Genomic DNA, 22,058 nt, shown 5'->3' with positions numbered 1-22,058 from the left:
AACATTTTCTCAACACATTTGACGCTTGTTGGTATTACAGTGGTGGATTTGGGGTCTGCATATGAATAGCTGATTAAAGGAAATCTACGGATTAAAAGCTTTCACACATAGTTTCTACTCACAGTGAAGTTTAAATGACCAGGTTACAAACTGTACCAATTACGGCTAAAACAAAAAATGTGATAGAATTGTGGTCAACTATTTTAAAGCAGCCAACACTTAGCAATACCCGAGGTCCTCTCTGTTCACCTGTGTAGAATGTATGCATGCCATTTTCTTTTGTTCTGCTTCCTTGAGCCCCAACTCATGCATTCTTATGGTGAGGCTGCCATGTCATCATCCTTGTTCATTGCAATTTGTAAATAAATTTTGAAAACATTCTCAATCCAATCACTAAAAATTCGGAAACTCTGTACTCGGTACTTGTTCAAATGTAAAAGTCTGAAAATCATCCGGAGGTCTCCTTTAAATTTAGATTGTCAATACTAAAAACAGCAGAGCAAATCTGTGAACTTGTGAGACAACTTTCTGTTCAAGCAAAACTTACATGTATTATATATGAATACCAATCAATGTCTCCAGACAATGATACAGAAAGTGATATTCCACCAAGGACCCTGCAAGAACTCACTTGCTTACAGCTTTGTAGTCTTCAGTGGTACAGCTCCACAAACCAAATCTAACACACCAGCTATACAACAGATGCCCATTATACATATGGCAATAGACACTATACACTGAAAGCAGCACCCTAAACCTCAGTACAACATACTGTATTCATACTTTAATTTCACAATCATGTATACCATGCCACAATAAAATCCCTGCTCATTTTTTTTTTTCGATCCTGTAGGCCTATCTACATGTAGCTCTTTATATCATTACCCTAAAGTACAAGGACTAAATAGTCCACTGAAACAATAGGTAAGGCATTGCACACACACAATAAAACTTGAGGCCTAGGAAAGGGATTTCGACCAGGAGGCCTTGGTAGAACAATGGGAAAAGTTACAATCACCCACCTTCACCACAGGAAGCAATTAAAAGCAAAAGAATGACTTGAAACCCAGCAGCCAAGCATAGCTAGCCTCAAGTCCAGGCTGCTGACTTTTTTTTTATTTGTCCTTCAACATTTTGAATTGTACACTTGTATTAAAGTTAAAAAGTCATACGTTTTTTTTCATTTAGTATCAAAGTACAAAACTTTGGAAATTGGGACTTTTATAGGCAATGTGGCAAGTGGTTCCATAAGTGATTGAGGAGCACAGTGGCAGGGCACTGTGGCATAGTGGATAAGACTCTCGACTCCCGATCAGAGGACGCGAGTTCCAATCCCACCCAGTGCTGACGTCCTTGGACAAGATGTACATTTGTATACCCACCATGTCCCTCTCGACCCAGGTGTACAAGCTGGGTACCTGGCAACGCTAGGATAATAATGAGGTCAGGGCCCTCTGGTAGAACAGTGGTAACACTGAAGAGGCTACCCAGGGTAGATAAGACCTTTAAAGTATTATTATATTATTATTATAAAAATAAGTATCATCCCTCTTTAGAACAAAAGTTTACAGTGACTTCCCATCTTGGAGACTAAAATGTATGCACATTTTGTACAGTGCATTGTACTGGGAGGCAATATTTTTGAGCTAGTTGTTATTATTGCTATTAAATGACTCAGCAATTTGTAAAAAGTATGGAAAGCACCACGAAACATACCTCGTACACAGGGGCCAGGGGCTAATATAGCCTCCCATCCACCCCCCACCCGTCCAGAATACCCACTTCTTGATCTACAGGAGGACAAGGGACCATCTTTTTCAAAGCTACAAATTATGCCCAACTTTCACCTTCAAAACGATGACGGGACCTGAGATGAGAAGCACATCAATCACATGGAAACAGAATTTAGACATCAATGCTTGAGCGTCAGTGCACAGCACAGAGGCTGATAGCTCTTCTGGTATTTTGAAATGCAAGCTACCGTACATCTACCTCGAACATCCCCTCTTTCACACTCAAGAGTTAAAATGCATTGGGCTATTAAGGGGGTACCCATAATAGCACAGCCCTTTTGAGGATCAGTTTAACCAACTAGACTACCCTAGGTATTATGCTATTGTTGTCATTTTTAATTGTAATTACCATAACTTCTTATCATTACTATTAGAAATAGTAGAAATGTACTGGTGAATACAATGCACTCCCGGTAGAACAAACTCAGATATATAACGAAACTCCCATTACAACTACATGTACGTAAAAATCCAGATCCAAAAATAATTGTCTATAGATGCATCTTCACATACTTTAATGTTTGGCCAGGGCTACATGTTCACACTAACCAATTTTTTCTGCAGGTCTGACAGACAGGTCGGACCAGTAGGTGCCAAGTTTTTCTATTTTTCACTTTAAAGTCCATTCCTGAAAAAGTTACTGCTCTGACATTGATTTTCACCAGTCAGGGACCGTCGGACCAGTGCTAGTGTGCAGCATTGGTTTGGCTATAACCAAATTTTTAGAATAGTGAAAGCAAACTACTGAAAACATGATATTTTAGCGGCATGAAATTTTCACGAATGGAGCCGACAGCCTTTTTCACGACATGAAATTCTCGCGAAGTACCTCTGGCATTAATAGTGTAGACAAGAGCCTTTGCCTGCATTTTAATTTCACGAATTAATCTTGGATCTTGCAAAATTCGTGAAATTAAAATGCATGCGAACATTCCTCATTTTACAGTATCAGTCACTAAGGGTGCGTTTATAAGATTTTTCTTCTGGCCAGAAACAGTGTTTTGAAACACTGTTTATGGCCAAACAGTGATTCTAGCTCGGAAAAAAATCTTATAAACGCTCGCCGTGATTTGAAACAGTGTTTTGAAACACTGTTTGTAAACGCACAAAATAGTGCGTTTACAAACAGTGTTTCTGTAAAATCAGTGTTTCAAAAATCTTATAAACGCAACCGTGATCGCAAACACTGTTTATAATGACGTCACAATGCCTTGCGCGCACCCTGTTTGATCTTTTGCCGAGGAAAAACTGCGCAGAGTGAGTTGCGCAATGGCACAGTCTGAGCGAGAGCCCAAACACGCTCGGAGAAAAAATCTTATAAACGCTCTCCTGACGAAAGTGTGATTTGAAACAGTGTTTCAAAACAGTGTTTCAAAACAGTGATTCTAGGCCCGCAAAATCTTATAAACGCACCCTCAGACTTCTTAATAACAGGAGTCATGGGTCTGCATTACTATTATCATTTAAATACTGCCATTCGGTACCATTCTGGAGGTGCAATAATACAGTATCAGAGGTACCATGGCTCACCCCATTAAAGGACAAGTTCACCTTCATAAACATAAGGATTGAGAGAATGTAGCAATATTAGTAGAACACATCATTGAAAGTTTGAGGGAAATCGGACAATCCGTTCAAAAGTTATGAATTTTTGAAGTTTTTGTGCAGTAACCGCTGGATGAGAAGACTACTGCAGTGTCCGAATAACTTAGATGTCACATGCGTACAACAACATAAGGAAAATATAAAGAGAATTTCACAAAATTTCTTTTTTTGAAAAAAGTACGCATTCCCCCGACTCGTTACCGACAAATGTTATGGGTAATATTATTCCCCCTGCCTTTAGAAAGAGGCAAGTCAAGTGCTCTTTTATCATGCAAAAAAAGTGAAAATATGTTGAATTTTCTTTACATTTTCTTTATACTGTTGTACGCATATGACTCACAAGCTGTAGTAGTCTCCTCATCCAGCGGTTCCAACACAAAAATTTTAAAAATTCATAACTTTTGCATCGATTGTCCAATTTTCCTCAAACTTTCACTGATGTGTTCTACTAATTCAATATTGTTGCATTCTCTCAATCCTTATGTTTATAAAGGTGAACTTGTCCTTTAATGACTACCCACCCATCTAACAACAGGACATACCAAGAGGAAACTCTCCCTCTCTCTTATCGAGTCTTAACCCGTTGTCTACGGGAACTGGGTGCCCCCTGTTTTGAAGCAATGGGATGTCAAGTAATCTTGGAAGCAACGGGTGAATGGCTTCCTTCAACTTTGGCAGGATGAAGCTTCGGTTGTCAGAAAGAAAAAAAAAACACCGCAGCCTTGATGTGAGGCTACAAGGTATGCCTCGACCCTTTCTGTTTTTGTTCTGTAGTCTAATAGCACATGAGACAGGCATTACACCTTCACCTGTGCGCAATGGTGATTCCACAGCACAAAGCCATCCTCCATGCTTTCGGTCATGATACAGTTGTACGGGGTATCATATCAAGACAGGGCGATAAATTTATGTCAATGTTCTAAGCATGTGTACCACACAGTGGTGGTAGGAGGAGGGGTGGTTGCCCACATCAAAAAGCTTACTTGCCCGCATCAAAAAGTTTACTTGCCTATTCATCAAAGGAAATAAATCACACATTGGATTTATTTATCTGCTTATTCATTATATATGCATGCATATTTATTCATACAGTATTCTTTACCCAGGGTAGCCCCATCAGGGGTTTATACACTGTTATTCTTGGGGGCCCTGCAACAGAATAACAACAATTTAACAAGTACAACAATTGATTAAAAATACACAAAGTAACTATTAAATCAAGGACGTCCTGTTGAACATAACACTATCAAAATCATGGCAATGCCATGTGTATAGTGCAAAATAAGTCTTTGATGATAATATTGCATGATACACAAATTCAAATTCATATTCAAATTCATTTCTTTTTCTTTCTTTCTGTTTTTGCCGGATATACCATTTATATTTTGCAAGCATGATATGTCTATGAGTGCATTGTTTCTCAGTCTTGTGCATTCACATTGAGAACTGTCATATTTAAAAACCACAGAAATTTTTTGTTACTGTTCTCGTTTTGAATAGGCGAAATACCACAGTAATAGATAGGCCTTACAAGAACTACAGTATTTCAGTTAATTATGCTCTCATTCAAGAAATACTGTGCTATTTTCTGGCCCGAAAGCACATCTCTCCGAGGTAATTTTAAGCACTGCACATACTCAAATCTCCTACGGGGAGAAGAGAAAAAGGGGGTAAGGTCACATGAAAAATAACGTATCACAGTGCTGAAGGTGGTATTTTGTGGCACGATTCACACTCAGAGTCCGCATGCGTATTTCGCGTGAAATTTGAATTACTACCCTATCAAAATACCATGGTATTTTGTGCCGTATTTGGCGAGGTATTTAAATTCACATTATGAAATACTGTGGTATTTAACCATGTGAATAGGCTCCTCATATACTACCATGTACCTGTCATACTTTTGACAGTGAATTAATCCATTTTTCTGCTTCTCAGTAAGGTAGACTTATTTTTTAATGTTCTAAGACCTACTCTTTTAAAACATAGTCAATAGGGCGTATCCACATTTACTAACATGTTGCTGGTGGTTTCAAAAAAAAAAATCATAAAAACAGAGGATCAAAACTAAACCACACTAAAGTCAGTCATGAGTGGGGCTGGTGATAACTGAATTATGATGCCTAGGACGTAGAATGCATGGATCCTCCAACGTTTGCTAGTAAAAATCAAAGCCTACTAGGTCTCACATAATTTGTAATGTATAAACAGGCCAATAAGGTTTTAACCCCCCCCCCAAAAAAAAAAAAAGAAAAAGGAAAGGCCGACTTCTCTGCAAGATTTTATTTGTATCTCTTCATATTCCAACTAAAAATGACACAAATACGAACTCAACGAAGTTAAGTGTGTGTGTCCGTATGTGTGTCTGTGTGATGTACAAGAACAGATACAGCTCACAGCTCACAAGTACGGTACAACATCAGAAGGTGATAGGATAACGAAATAATGCTGGATACAACTGGATGACCCTACTATTAGTCCATGGGCCAGGCCAGATATTGGTACCATCTGAGGTGGCAAAACCTTTTTGGTGTCATTTTGTTTGTCGGGCATAGATATGCTTATCAAGCTATGATGGCATTTCCAAATGAGTAGCTTAGTCATAATAAATGAATTTTTAACCAATTTGGTCTCGTTGTTATATCCCTATACTTCTGAATCGAAACTAACCGCTATACAAAGAAGAGCACTGTCTTCTGTATGTTCCATAGAGCTGTAAAATGCAGCTCTATGGTATGTTCACAGGTGTTCTGTTGTAAACGCGGTGCGCTTAGTCTTTATTCAAGGCAGCGAAGGGAATATCCAAAGGTTATGATGTCCACAGCGCTTAGTCTTTATTCTAGACGGCGAAGGGAATATCCAAAGCGTATGATACAGTGTATATCCTTTTATCTAAAAACAACAACAACAACAAAAGCAATTCCTCGTGAATTTTACCGTATTTTTCAATTATTCATCATTTTCCGGTGAAAACGCTACGGTGAAAACGCTAATACCACGCCAATGTTGCTTTATTTCCATCCAACAATATAAGATCATGCAAAAACAATGTACCGGTACACTACGATACATTATAATGAATAATATTGTAAATGAACAGAGTGATTTTGGTTTAAAACTGATGTATTTGTTGATAGGGTAGTATAAAAACAGTACAGATAATCCCTTTTATGAGGAACTTTAGATATGATAACGGTACATTGGTCTAGATAAAGACTAAGCGCACCGCGTGACAGCTGTGGACATCATAACCTTTGGATATTCCCTTTGCTGCCTTGAATAAAGACAAAGCGCACCGCGTTTACAACAGAACACCTGTGGACATATGGCAGACAGTGCTCTTCTTTGTATAGCGGTTAGTTTCGATTGAGAAGTATAGGGACATAAAAACGAGACCAAATTGGTTAAAAAATCATTTATTATGACTAAGCTACTCACTTGGAAATGCTATCATAGCTTGATAAGCATATCTATGCCCGACAAACAAACTGACACCAAAAAGGTTGTGCCACCTCAGATGGTACCAACAACCCATTTTTCGGGTCTTGGCCCATGGACTATATGCTGAGCTATGCCCACACACCGCCGGTGTTCTTTTTTTCCAGGGTTGTAGAATCAATGAAGCGGAAAGCAAATGAATGGGGCCGTTCTGCGAATGAGTTCCTGTTATTGTCTGGTTTCCAACCAATCTGCTCGTCTGTCACATCTCAGCAATAACTGGACCAACCGAACGGTATGCATTCCTCTCATTACCGCCTCTTTCCAGCATTCTGCAAACTTTGAACCATTACGATCAAGCTTACTGTGCTGATGATAAAACAGCAATGTCACGAGGACTACATAAACGTACTGTACATTGTTGTTTGGACAGAGTGAAGAATATCTGAGGGTGACGAATATCTGGCGCTGATGAAGATCAAGTCACTAGAATTGGTTGGGTAAGAAACAAAACAAACAAACAAACAAACAAACAAACAAAACAAAAATCAGAAAGCAAATGATCAGAAAACCCCACTGAACATCAATGCAAGATAATGTATGTGTTGTATACACACACATTTTTATCTCAAGCATTTAAAGACCTGGGGCCCATTTCATAAAACTTGTCATCAGTGACAACTGCCACATTTCTATGACAAATTTGCTCTCAGCCAATCAGATGCAAGGATTTCAGTAGCTTGTCACATCTATGACAACTTGTCACTGATGACAAGTGTTATGAAATGGGCCCCAGGTAACATGGGGATACCATGCGGTGCAAAGGCAGGACAGGCTTGCGTATATTTGTGAATCCCTGTAACGAATCGTACACAACTTTATCACTGATCTCTCATGTAAAACACATACAAGAATCTCAACTGGAGTTGACCGATACCGATGAGCGTACGCTGCGATGCACGTTTTCACTGTCCGGTGCCATTCGCGGTTTTTGAATGTACCCCGGTGGGCAGCGAATGAATCAGTCCAGCCATGAATCCCCAAGCTACCTGGTACTTATTAAAAAGACTTGTCCATCCAGGTAGAACTGAAAGTTAACGATCTGTATCACGCACGAATGGATATATTTCAAAGGTAAAAGGGTCAATTTCAGGGATGTCATGTTATTTCCTGTTTCCTAAGTACATAACCCCCCCTCAATAATAATGATCTTTGAGAATACTTTTAATAAAAGATAACTTTGCACCAAAATTGCTTGAAACAAGGAATCCAGTAGAATTTATACCAAAGTGTAAATTTTGGGGCAAATTTACCTAATGCTGGACTGACATCCACTTTTTATGTACTAACACTTGACGGTCAAATAATAAATGTTCACTGAAAATTTATTTTTCAGCTGCATGGCACGATATTGACTAGAAAAGATAAGATCAGCCCTTAAATTCTATTGAACACTGTGTTTCTATTCTAGACTTAGTGGTGAACATACTTTACATGGACTGACAAAAATGTGGCAGGTTTGTCAGTCCATGTAACATGATATGTCACAAGCATTATCTATGCAGAATATAATTGCATAAACCATGGACTAAATTTAAACTACCTTCAAGAATTATGGCCATGGTGTCTAGAGATGTAAACTAGTTTTGTTATAATAGTCCTTGGTAGTGAGTGTGTGTGTGTGTGTGAAAAGCAATTAACAGACAGCCATCCTGTTTTTTGCGATATCTCTTCAGACAATAGAGCCTATCAGATTAACGCTATCACAGCGTCATCGCTTCAAAAGCGGTTTGCATTCGACAAGGAAAAATGCTACGGCCCTATTTAATAATTCTGTGGCCCCATACTTTAAAAAAAAAAAAAAAAAAAAACAGGTAGCTATTAAAAGCACAATTCTATGCTCAAGGGGAGCATTGCTACAAACAGGACCTAGACAAACAATTAAAATTTGTATATCATAATGTATCTTGTTATAGGTTTCTCACTTTATCACAGTACAAAAGCAAAAAATATAAAGAGTTAGGGCCCGCAAAATCACATCCTGCCTCTTCATAATGAGGTTTCACTAGCGCGTATCTGGCAGTAAAAATCATGAACTTTCCTACGAATCCACACATCTAAATCCTGATTCCAGGTAAATGTGACGATCAATATGATTATGAATCTCAAAGTTAAAAAAAAAAAAAAAAAAAAAAAAAAAAAACATGCACAGACTCTTGAGTGAATTCTTCCAGAGTGGCCCACCACAGTTTGCTTCACTCTTGTCTATAAATGACTCATAACATACAATGTACCTGTTGGATCAGCTGTGGTAGGGGAAGGTGATAGGGAAAAGACTGTTTGGCTGTCATTCTACCCCTTACGTACCCCCTTCCTATACCCATCATTTCTGCCTCTGCACAATTGAAAACCAGTTCAGGGCAACAAAAAGACTCTGTAGGACAAGTAAACATATTATGAGACCCACTTGCCCAAACTAGGAAACCACACTTATGAATTATCCACAATCTCAGGAGCATATTAAAGGCATAATTTACCATTTGCAAATGAAACACAAACCCAACTTTAGTGCTTCAAAATAGTTCTAAAATGTGAGTTAGGGATAGAAACAACCAATGTAAAAATCTGAACCAGTTTATGTATTGTTAAATATACAAAATGTGAACAGTAGTTATAATAAAAATGTTTCCAGACTAAACCGTCTACAGTTGTGGTTTAATGAGAAAAATAGTGATATCTCCTTCTATCTCAGGCTTTATTGCTAAAATTCCATGTGGTAGGATGTTTTGTGATACAATATACCCACACATAATATGCATCAAATGTGATATCTTTAACATTTTTTTTTTAAATCACTGCTCCCAAAGGTACATTGTAAACAGGACCTTTAAAGACAAATTAAAAAAAAATGGGAGAGGGAGAGAGAGAGAGAGGAAAATATACAATGTAGTATAGGCAAGCATGGTGTCACCGGACACCATGGTATTACCGGACACGCACATTTTTGTGTACTAATGACATTCTGTACGCGCGAGACTTCGTAGATTAGCCTCACAGAACTTTGTGTGGACCGAAATCGCAAAAAACGCCACATAAAAATGTAAAAACACGAAAAAATTCACATTTTACCTCAAATTTATAGTTGAAGGACCCGCACCTCGCTTATAGTTAATATTTATGCATGTTTGAATCACATTTCGCGACTGAAATTCTATGAAATCCCACTCACATACAGGAAAAATGCTGAAGATTCTATTAGAACCAAAAGTTCACTGATCAATATCGGAAAAATTGTAGCTATCGTCCTCAAACGCGAACGATGCGGAATAGTTGTGCGCAAGGGTCACGCAACTCATCACCCGCGCGTGCAGCTCCCATAGACAAAGCACGTATACTCTAACCAGTTGTCGATTTCTCACAAGGTTTTATTGCGTGAACTGTTCGAAATGGTCAAGACAGACATTTTACTGTAAAATACGAAATTTGAGCTTCATTTGCAGATTTTTTTGTGTGTCATCCGCTCGGTTAGAATGTGTACGGTGATTTGTGGGATGAATTGTGATTCTGGTGCAAGGATTAGGTGCGAAAGACCTCGATTATTCGATTACGAAAATAGCGTCCGGTAATACAATGCGATTTTGCACGGCGCAAAAAACCACTATTTTTAGAGGGGTATGTTTTAAGCATATTTTCTAAAAACTGGAACGAAGAAATGACGTAAGTTGGCTGAATTCGTAATTTCCATGAGTCTGTGAATAAGTGGTGTTGTTTTTAGCCGAAATTTCATTCTATGAGTACGGAATTCAAAGCCACAAAGAAAAGCGTCCGGTAATAGGATGTTCCACCCTACATGAAATAAATGCCAAAACACTTTGTTTTGCAATAAAGCAAAAGGATGTAAACACTGATCACTTCATACTGCAAACGTGAGGAATCAAAATTCAAGCATTATGGTGAGTGCAGTGCTGCTTACTTGGCAATTTTTAATTTTTTTTTCAGTATAGTTGGGCATGTGACTTCAAAAAAAAAAGAATGTGGACAATCACTGTTGTTTACTCACTTTTCCAATCACACATATGGGGAAAATAATTTTTATAGCTCTTTCCGCTAATCTCTCCCCACTAATCTCTTCCTTCAAAGACCCCCACTCCCCTCTGTATCTTTTCTCTCTTTTAATACATCTTTCTATCTATCTCTCCATCAACCTATAATCTATCAAAGCATTATGTAACTATCTCTGTTTTCCTACCATTTTTATATGCAGTAGAATAATCCATCTGCAGTTTTCAGCTTTTTGATTATCTTTGCATGTGAAATCCACCTTGTGTCTTGTGGTTCCATTTCTTTCTCATCTTTTCAGCTCTTCTGTCTCTCTTTCTCTTTCATCAAACAAGCACCCCCTTCCCAGTTGGCTCACTGTATTTGTTTAAATGTGCAAGAATAACATCAAGCCACAACAACCCACACACAGCTGCCGACTTCTCCCCAAATATTTGCAAAATTCTAACATATGCACAGGGACACACACACACACACACACACACACACACACACACACACAAACACTCACAAACCAGACATTTATAATGCAGCACTTTACAACCTCTTTCATTTGTATTTGTTCACACTTCTTTTTTTTTTCTTTTTTTTAATCGTAGACTCTTGTATGGTGTGCAAACAGGATGACAAAAGGCAAGCATAGTACAATGTATCTCGCTATAGACAGATCAAAGGTACAGTTGTACTATCAAAAGGACAAGTCCACCTTCATATACATAAGGATTGAGAGAATGCAGCAATATTAGTAGAACACATCAGTGAAAGTTTGAGGGAAATTGGACAATCCGTTCAAAAGGTACAAATATTTTAAGTATCTGCGCAGTCACTGCTGGAAGAGAAGACTACTGCAGTGTATGATGTCACATGCGTACAACAATATAAGGAAAATAAAAAGAGAATTTCACAAAACTTTACTTTTTGAATAAAGTGCACATTTCTTTGATTTATTACTGATGTATGTCAAGGGTAATATTATTCCCCCTGCCTTCTGAAAGAGAGAAGTCGAGTGTTCTTTTGTTATGCCAGAAAAATGGAAATATGTTGATTTTTCTTTATTCTTTCTCTCTGTCATTGTACTCATGTGACATCACAAGCTAATAGTATTTTCATGCAGCCTTGACTGAGCAGAAACTTCAAAAATTCATAACTTTTGAAAGGATTGTCCGATTTTGCTCATACTCTCATTGAATTGTTCTATAAGCTAATATGCACTGCATTCACTCAACCCACATGTCTATGAAGGTGAACTTGTCCTTTAAAGTTCTCTTTCCTGAGCTTCTTCAATTTCCATGAAGTTTCACAAAATTTCCATCAAATTCTGTGAAATGTTGCCTGAAGATTGTATCCAGATGGAATAAAAAACCCAGCATCTATCATACTGTAGCACACGATTCATGATGGAAATTGAAGGCATCAACTTTATTAATGTTTTTTTTTGCACGCTTCCTTTGACTATCAACGACATCATCCTCTCGCATATTGCAATATTGTTTTGTTGTTTGTTCGTTTTTTCAATCTACAGACTGTAGCTTTCCTACGGCTGCCAAATTTGTTGCAATCTGACCGTGATGTGAGTCCTTTATTCATTTGAAATCCCAGCATGCTTTGCAAATAATGCAGACTAAAAATGGCTTTTTACGTTACATCTAACTATTGATCAAACCAGCTGATACTGTACATCCATATACTTCACGTTACCATTTGCAGATGAAATAAAAACCCAGCATTAGTACATTAAAATAAATCCAAAATGTGAGTTAGGGACAGAAACAACCACTGTAAAAATTTGAATCAGTAAGATCGATGCTAAGTATTGTTAAATATACAAAATGTGAACAATAGTTTATTTTGAATTTGTTTCCAGACTAAAACGTCTACAATTACGATTTATTGAGAAAAATATAGGGTATATCTCCTTTATATCTTAGAATAGGCTTTATCACGAAAATTTTTATGTGATAGGATGTTTAGTGGTACAAAAGACCTACATTGTACACATACAATGTATTTAATGCATACATTGTACACATACAATGTATGCATTAAATGTCATATCTTGAAGAAAAAAAATTAAATCACTATTTCCAAAGGTAAACAAGAACTTAAAAAAAAAACAATTTTTTTGATCAAATTCAGTTTAATCGTTTACATGAAGTTTCATATCATTTTCTTTTCTTAATCATAGCCAATGGCATCGAGGGCCCTACTATCTTTTAACTACCGGTACCCAATTTCCAGCTGGACACTCGTAGTACTTCGTAATGTGTACACACAGCTCGTCTTGTACAGGTTACAGTGTGCATGTTGGAAATACAGGTCATTGCTCATAGAGATAGCTCATGTGGCTAACTGTCTCATCGTGCATGTCATCACACACACTGGTCATACTCATAAGCTAGGTATCATCCGTCCAACCAAGTCACAATTGGGTCTGCAGAAATATCTACCCAGTTTCGACATATCTAAACTAACTCTGACATGCTGTATGAAGTTTTAATTCTGTATTCCATATCAGGCCGATGATAATTGTGAGAGAAAAATATATAAAATATCATGTATTTAGTGTATGTTCTACAATATTGCAAAGAGGTGTTTGGTTTGATCTTTTATACAAGCTAAGCTGATCCTCAGCTGGATTAGTACTACTACAATACAAAACTCATGTGGTACGATAAGATCGATTTTAATATATTTCTAGAAACCATAGTGTCCATACAACTGTAGAGTGTAGATAGAAGGTTAATTATACAAATTGTTTAATATATGCCTTTTGTCCGTGTATCATTAGAAGATCCACATTAAATACTGAAAGGACTTTATCAAATAAGCCAATTGTTTTTTATGGCATGGCAATGTATTTTGATGGTAACTCTATATGACTGTCACGCGCTACTTGCCATGTAGACAAAATCTTTCCTTTCTGTATAAATAGACGCCTACCGACAGCGCACAATTGCACACTCGGTGGTATACCACACACGGTCGCCCAGTGGTGTATGCAGCCGGGCGCTGCCCGATACCCGACAGCACCATTCCGCAAGGCCCGCTATATATGGATATAAACACCACGCATGCAGCATGGCTACACACACGTTTGGGCAAGGGGAAACACAGCCAGCGAGTCCCCAAGCAGCGAACGGGATAGCTCGCGCTATATGCCGAAAACAGACCCTTATTTAAACTCACCAAAATTCACGTTCTGTCCCTATTTCTGGCTTCTTGCTCCCTGGAACCACTGCACACCTTCTCCCAGCTTCGGGCGTCCAGCACATTGGGTAGCTATTCCATGAAAATATCAATTGTAGGGGTTACAAAGGCGCCGAACAATAGGCAAACAATGGGCTTTGTTAGTACCGCCGAGCGCATACGAGCTGATTTCTATGCGCCATTCACAAAATGCATCAATGCAAGACACTCGAGCGCTGACTGATATTCCCCAGCGCGAGTCCCCTGGTTTTTGGAAGCAATTTAAAAGTGGAAGACATTGAATTGGGGCTTGAATCACGGATGGCAGTCTCTACCCCTATTCTTTTCGTGTCCAGGGCTCGATGCTGTCGAAAAAAAATCCCGACCGCCGAAGCCAGTAACCTTCGATACAACAATGAGATGTTGTGTTTCTCCCTATGCCCTCGCCATCTTGAAATTCCTATCACGTCAATTTGGGCTGGAGGATCATTAGCATAAAAGGCTTTGCTATTCTTTTATGGGCCCTGCCCCAAACGCACCGGATGTGCTTTCGCGAACAGGCGAGCCATTGTATTCCGCACGGCCTGTCTTTATCCTCTTCTTATCTGACATATCCATTTTTTCCCATTGTGGAGGGGAAAGAAAAAAAAAACACCCTAATGCAAAGAATCTGAAGGCATGCTCCATCTACAAATGAAATAATCTTACACCAACCCCAACCGGTGACCAATTACTGTCAATGTTGCGTGGCAAATGTTATTCATTTTCATAGCATTTATAAGCTTCCATTGCGAATAATAAATCCGAATTACTAGGGGGGAGATTCCGCCATCTCCAGTAACTCGGGGTATGATTAATCTATCGTAAGCATGACTTGGACCACGGCCAAACGGCACGATTCGGCGTGCCATTCACAAAGATGATGCACGCTCTAGCGCTGTGTGCTGATGAAAAACCGCATCAGAGGAAGTTTTTAGTTACCTAGCTGAAGACTCAAGCTGCATTTCGCTGAGACAACAGCGATCATTTGTTTCCACGTCATGTGTTGTTGTTGGGGCACTTTGCATTTCCCTCCCTATTCCAGATTGTATTCTTCTCTTGTTATTTTTTACCGCTGTTTTTCGTCGGTCTTACTTTTGTTTCCCTGTGGCGCGGACGAATAGATGAAAAGAGAAATAAATGAAATATAATCATGTAAAATGTGTATGATCATATATTGCATGTTCTTCCTGGGGTTTCCAAAGTGACCTTGAGATATGTTCTTGTTGTTTTTGAAAATAATTTATGACGTTTGCATGTTTGCAAATAGATGAAAAGATAAATTGTTCATACAGACATGTGTATAGGGGTATGGCATATAATAAAAATAACATACGAAACATAAGAAATATATGCAATATGTCTCACAGAAAAAAAAAACATTAATTTATTCATTCAGTTACCTGCTTGTCTATCCATTAGGTGATCATCAAATTATCCGTTGATGTTGAGTATCATAGATCGGATACAAATATCGAAATGAAGACTGGGTTTTTATCGCTGAAAGGGTCATCCACAGTTTTGCTGACAAAGATCAAATCATGAGAGCGAGAAAAAAAAAAGATGGACAGTAATAAGTTTGTTTTAAATAATAAGCTACTTATTCCCCTCTGGTGCCAGCAAAGTTTAAGTAATGATGTCATTCTTTGTTTGTTTGGATTTATCTGTTTGTCGTTTGTTTGGTTGTGTTTATTTGTTTCTTTATTTGTTTGCTTGTTTGTTTGTTTCTCTTTCTTTTTTTCCTTCTTCTTTATATCTTCTTTTTTGTTTTTCTTTCTTTCTTTCGCTCCTTTTTTTTTCCTGCGGAATGTGTATGGTATCCGAGTCGCCGCAGGAGAGGAAGGTTTATTCTTCCACAGCATATGTTAACACGTAGATATGATTACTAACTACTGAGGAGCGATTCTAGGCTATGTTATGATGACTTTTGTTTGTAGATCTCCCTGTTCAAAGTCATACTATTCTCTCAGATCAATTAGTTTGATCATCTTATCATTTACATCGCAGGCCGTTTATTTTTCCGTTGTATATAATGGTATATATATTTATCAACAGTATTCTTTTTCCTTTCTGCTTTTCCTAAACAGTATGCTTGACCACGTTTCTTTTCATTCAATAATTTCAGTTCTGTTCAATTCAATTCATTTTTTTTCATTCTTTTTTTTTCTAACAAAACATAACACAGAATAAATCGGGAATTATATAATACGCATAAACATTCGAATGTGAGAAAGATAAATGATAGTTACCAAACAAAGATATACATGAATACCGCAAAATACAAAGTTATGTTTAGAGACACACAAAAAAAAGAACTGAGAGGTCCACTAAAAAAACATGTTTGTGTGATATAGTGAACAACTTAAAAGAAAATACAAGATTACTTGATTGCAAATACTTAGCACAAAAAATAATCTAAAACTCAGGGCGGCATTCAGAATCTTTTTCAAATCACCGATAGGTGAAGCACTCAAAAATAAACGCTGAAAGTGAATTCTTCATCTTGAAGTATCTGTTTGTTTTCAAACCCCATAATATCCGCTTCATGCACTTTTACCGCAATTCGACGGATGCAGAGCAATTAAAATGATATTTTCAGCCCTTTTTGAATTGAAATGGGAATTACATTTATAGATAACCGTCAACGTCGTCATGGCATAAGATTATATCTTGAGTTCCTTCCAGTTTTTCTACGTCTTCCAATAAAAGGCTATCTAAATAAGGGCACTTTCACCTCTGTAATCATTCGACGAATAATGTTGAAATCCATTCCGTCGGTGTTACATAATAATGATATTTGTAAGACATTAAGGCGTGTTCTTCTGGTTTGTTTATAGTATAGGCTGTGTTTAAAACAAAAGAAAAAGGATACGAGATATAAAACATGTAAAATGCCTTACCAGATATCATGTAAAATTGTTTTCAGAAATATCAGGAATTCCTAGAATCACTGCGAAATATAATCGTAAATGACGCACTCCGCCCCCAGTCCTTTCTCTGCATATTACGACATCAGTAACTTACACAGCTCGTTATCAGATCTTAATGTTGCAAAATCTCATTTTTTTTTTTATAGTTGAAAAGGAAATGAAAATCCAAACATAGTTCGGAAGTTACGATCAGTTTCGAAACATGATAAATCTTGTCCTGTACGGAGGAAAAAAATAAATAAATGAGCGAACAAAAAATATTGTTGAATTCAAACATCTTCTTTTGATGAAAGCAATATTAATGGGAAATCTTTAATAAAAAAACAAACAAAATCATAATGCACGAAAAAAAAAGGGAAAAAAAAAGACCGAGTAGTGAAATGACGTGTGACGACACTGTTTCTGGGTTTACTGTTTTAAACATGAATCACCGAATGGTATAGAATTACATTATTTCTTGTCCGATTTCTAACTAGTTATACCTCACTCTCGAAGACGTGTCACAGTTCATTGTTATAATCATCTCTTTTCATAATCCAGCATTGATTACGTTGGTGGTGGAAATGCAGGTTTTAAATGCTGTTTGACATTTATTGTAAAGTTGATAAAGACCTACAATAAGTACATTGATTCTACCTCCATGGTATCACAATGAATGATCCACTGGTCAACTACACTCCAACCATTGGTCAACTATACTCCAACCATGGAGGTAGCTCCAACCAGGTCTACCTTTTATTTCGTATTGAGTCTAAATCCTAATCCCATATTGTTCCCCTTGTCCTATATCATGCCCTTACTGAAACACAATCTGTTAGTAGTAGCAGCAGTAGTAGTAGTAGTAATAATGATAATAATAATAATAATAATAATAATAATAATAATAATAATAATAATCATAATCATAATCATAATCATAATAAACAATTTCTGGTTACTACTGTTCCTCAATGAGCTATTTTCTTTCTTTGGGGGGGGGGGAGCAAATTACAGTTAAAATCCCTGATCTTCTTAATCATTTCTAATATTGCCTATTGTTGTACTATACACACAAATGCCTTGAAAATAATTACGTGCTCCAATGATATGAAACGTATCTTTAGGTTCTATGAGCAGACAAAAACAGGACAAGTAAAACTATACCAAAAAAAAAAAAAAAAATCTACACACCAGTTTCGATAGCAGGTGCCATTGTTCGTCAGCAACTGGACATGCGCAATAGAGTATCCGTGTGTGCGCGCAGATCAAGCCCATAAACAGTCAACCAATCAGAAACTGCGGAGAGTCGACAGTGAGGGCGCGCTCCCGCAAGTACGCGGTTCAGACAAAATGTGCGAGTTCACGAACTACGGTCTACTACTACTGTAGTAGCAAAGATGATAGACTGGCACGATCGTCTTTCTAGGGCAGCAGTTACTCTCTAAAAAAAATCGAGTGAAAATTTTCACTCTAAAAAGAGTGAATACAAAAAAGAGTGAATTTCGAGTGAAATTGGAGTGAATTTTGAGTGAAAATGCTCATTTTCACTCATTTTGGATTGACGTCAGGGATCACTCGAAGATTTTGGAGTGATCCCTGACGTCACTCCAAAATGAGTGAAAATGAGCATTTTCACTCAAAATTCACTCCAATTTCACTCGAAATTCACTCTTTTTTGTATTCACTGTTTTTAGAGTGAAAATTTTCACTCGATTTTTTTTTAGAGAGTACATTTTCCGTTTCCTACATTGGTAATAATAATTGTGTAGACGCTGTTAAATAAGGGGGAATCAAGTAATTTTCTGTTTTCATGTCCTTCCGAAGTAACTTCCTGGCTAGAAAGATTCATTTTTTTTCTTCAGTATTATCAAGTTGATTTACAGAAGTCTGAAACACCTTAGCGCGAAGTGTTAAAGACTCTTGAGAGAAAACTTCAATCCATGTCCAAGTGTACTATTACTTTGCAAAAAACAAGCAGACAGACAGACAACATGGAAAACTATTCATTGAAAGTAATAGCAACTAAAATCAGAAACGAATTACCCTCTGTAAGTTTTGTCATTTGATTAGTATGAGTGTCTCAAAACGAGAGCCGTTCCTCACAAATCAAGACAATTATCTAACTATTCAGGATTGCTTTTACTTCAGGGAGACCAACAAGCGTTGAACTTCGTTTGTTCAACAAATTTTATTCCCTGTTACATTGCGGAATGATGCATAAGAACTGATCAAATAAAACACAATACCCTCAAACCGCTTATCACAATACAATAGTACCTATGTACATCGATTTTTGTTATCTTGACAACGCGCTTGGTGTCTTTGCAGAATGAAGCAGCTGGATTTGTCGCTCAGTCACAGAATAATAGAGTCATTTCATAACAAAATAAAAGGAATCCAGAGAATAAGATGTGACAGCGCCATCTTAGACAAAAACATGACAGTTATGAGGGACCGGTCGTATGCAAAGAACTCTAGTTCTGTGGTCGTATGTATATTCTCCTATACCGCAGAGTTACACACGACATTATACAAAAGCAAGGAGGGAACATGATTTGGTAAAACTTATTATACAGTATAATACCAGAGTAATAATGTCACGGCTTATTGTTATAGCTTGGGTTCGAACCAGGTGCGACCATAGTTAGCTGCAACAATAGTGTTCACAGACCGGCCCAGGTGAGGTTATTTAGAACCATAATGTCAATGACGATCAATGGTTATGACGTCACACTTTGGTACTCAATATAGACAGTGTTGGCCAAAGTAAGTGAAATTTACCTCACTGCAAGCGTTGGATCCACTTTCACCCAAGCGGGTTACTCGTTTGTCATCATTTTTTCCTTTTTCAGTCAGATTCTCATGCAGTCGGGGACAGGCAAATATCCAAAATGAAAAATAATAAAATAGTGGATGCCGTCCTGAAAACGGACAGAAAGCAAAAAGAAAGAAAAGAACAGAAAAGAAAAGAAAAACGAATTGTGTAATCTGAGCAGAAATAGTGAGCAAAAAATGAATAGCACTCTACACAGACACTACCGGACGTCATTGCACGGTCATCATTAAATTTTGTACTAAGACAGTAATTTTGACGGTTTTCTTAGGTCCCTTGTCACATGATTTCTTGACGTTTGAAGTGTCAAAACTTCCTCTTTGTTTTTACCGTGTCATTTAACCCTTTGTCCCCGGATATAGCAATTTTCACATTTTCCTGTAATTAATGGGTTAACCCTTTCCTTATAAGGGAGCCTAGTATACCATAGCCTTTTGTCAAGGCCCTCTCGCTACGATCACGGGCGAGCGGAGCGAGCCTAGTCGAGCGCGATAGCCCGTCGAGGTCCAAGCAGCTGGGCTCTCTTCAACATACAGCGAGAGGACCTTGACAAAAGGCTAGGGATAGTTTGTTTTTAATAAATAGATATTTTTCAAATGCGATCCGATCGAGACATTTACCTCGCTCTGAAAAACAGAAAATGGTGTTGACTGTAAAATCGAAAATATAGTGAAATACAGTTTGAAATATAATTTGAAATGTATATATTATGTATATATTTTTTGTGAATCCTGTTTTTTTTTTCATTTTGCGTTTTCATGGAATAATGACGGATATTTGAACTCATCATTTATCTTTTTCAACTGTTAGATTCAAATAATATTGTACTCAACAAGTACATTCAATTGACTTTGGATATTACAATTTTGTATGAAAAAGAAATTCAAAAACAAATCAGATATCTTGAAGTGCTCTGAAATGGACACTCCCTCGTATCATTTCCTTTTGTTTATTCTCTTGGCTCCTTTGTCAAAGGTACTCAAAATGATTTCTTTAGAATTAAGAAAAAAGAAGGTTATATGACCCATACTTAGAAAATATGTAATTATTTCTATCTTACATGATGTTGTTATTTTTTCTGTTACATTTGAAGAGTTTGTTCGCAAAAACCGATAAGTCAATATTTGCCAAATGGAGATACATGTATTTGCGTTTAAAGGTCAAGAAAAATAAAGAGAATAATAAGAAAATTTGTGCTTCTGTTGACCGTAACTTCAAATATACTTTTGTATGTAGTGACCAATATATCATTTAACAGGTATTATTTTGTACTTTATGACAGAGACCGTACTTCAACGTCTTCAAATATGGACTTATCGGTTTTTGCGAACAAACTCTTCATTTTTACATACAGCCTGAACTGTCATCATTGGCGCATGTAAGTTGCACCCATGCCAACTTGATAGAGAGGGCAGTATGTAGTTTTGGTGTCTGGCGCATGGCTGAGTAAAGGTTGTCTTGTTGCCTTTGCTTAGACGGTCAAACTTCATATTCCCGCAGTGGCCTTGTCGCAGATTGCGTTGGTAAACATTTTTGTCCTTATCCATCCAGCAGGCAACTACTATACAAGTAATGTATTTGAAAGGTCTAAAGTCTAAATCGAGAACTTAGAATGGACTCGAAGTGCAAAGTTGTAGGCCTATCCTGTATGTCTGCGTTGACTCCATTGGAGGGCAGATTAATTTATCAATCTTGTAGACGTTTCTAGTCCATCCGATATGATAATAATAGGGCGGTAATCATAAGACCAACCTATATATAACATTGGGTGAGATGATGCCCCGCACAGAGTTGACGCAGAATTCATGCCACTTTAACCTATAAAGGCAGAGAAGCAATCTGGATTTGAACGGGATGTGAAGCCGGGAAATGTGCAAATCTCTAAATTTCTCAATCGGGAAATGTGCAAGCGTGACGCCGGGAAGTGTGCAAAATAATGTTCGATTTTGTCGGGAAATCTGCAAGCCATCGGGAAATGTGCAAACTGTTCACTCTACCTATCTATACGTAGGGCCTATAAAACTGATGGAAGAGAAACTCTCAATCAAAATTAGACATGAACCATTGCCATCTTTATTTACAGTTACACCTGTCTTAGCGACCACCTGTCTATAGCGGTCACCTGTCTATAAGCTGACAAGAATCTCTTGGGCTTGATCTCAGTGCAGTGTAGTGGACGGAAGCAGCAAGCCATGG

General features: G+C 37.6%; 1 protein-coding gene across 1 annotated transcript in view; it reads right to left on the bottom strand.

Moving 5' to 3' along the window:
• The window catches only part of LOC139725518 (transcription factor Sox-6-like), a 203,467-nt gene extending 188,946 nt beyond the window's left edge, over window positions 1–14,521 (bottom strand). The window contains exon 1 of the mRNA XM_071636601.1: window positions 14,082–14,521. The gene's annotated coding sequence lies outside the window, so the exon portion shown is untranslated. The remainder of the gene's footprint in view (window positions 1–14,081) is intronic.
• Between the last annotated feature and the right edge of the window lie 7,537 nt (window positions 14,522–22,058).

Source organism: Diadema antillarum, unplaced genomic scaffold (genome assembly GCF_040938485.1).
Source record: "Diadema antillarum isolate AM-2024a unplaced genomic scaffold, OU_Dant_1.0 seq00000048_RagTag, whole genome shotgun sequence".
Taxonomy (NCBI): Eukaryota; Metazoa; Echinodermata; class Echinoidea; order Diadematoida; family Diadematidae; genus Diadema; species Diadema antillarum.
This window is presented reverse-complemented; position numbering and strand designations above follow the sequence as displayed.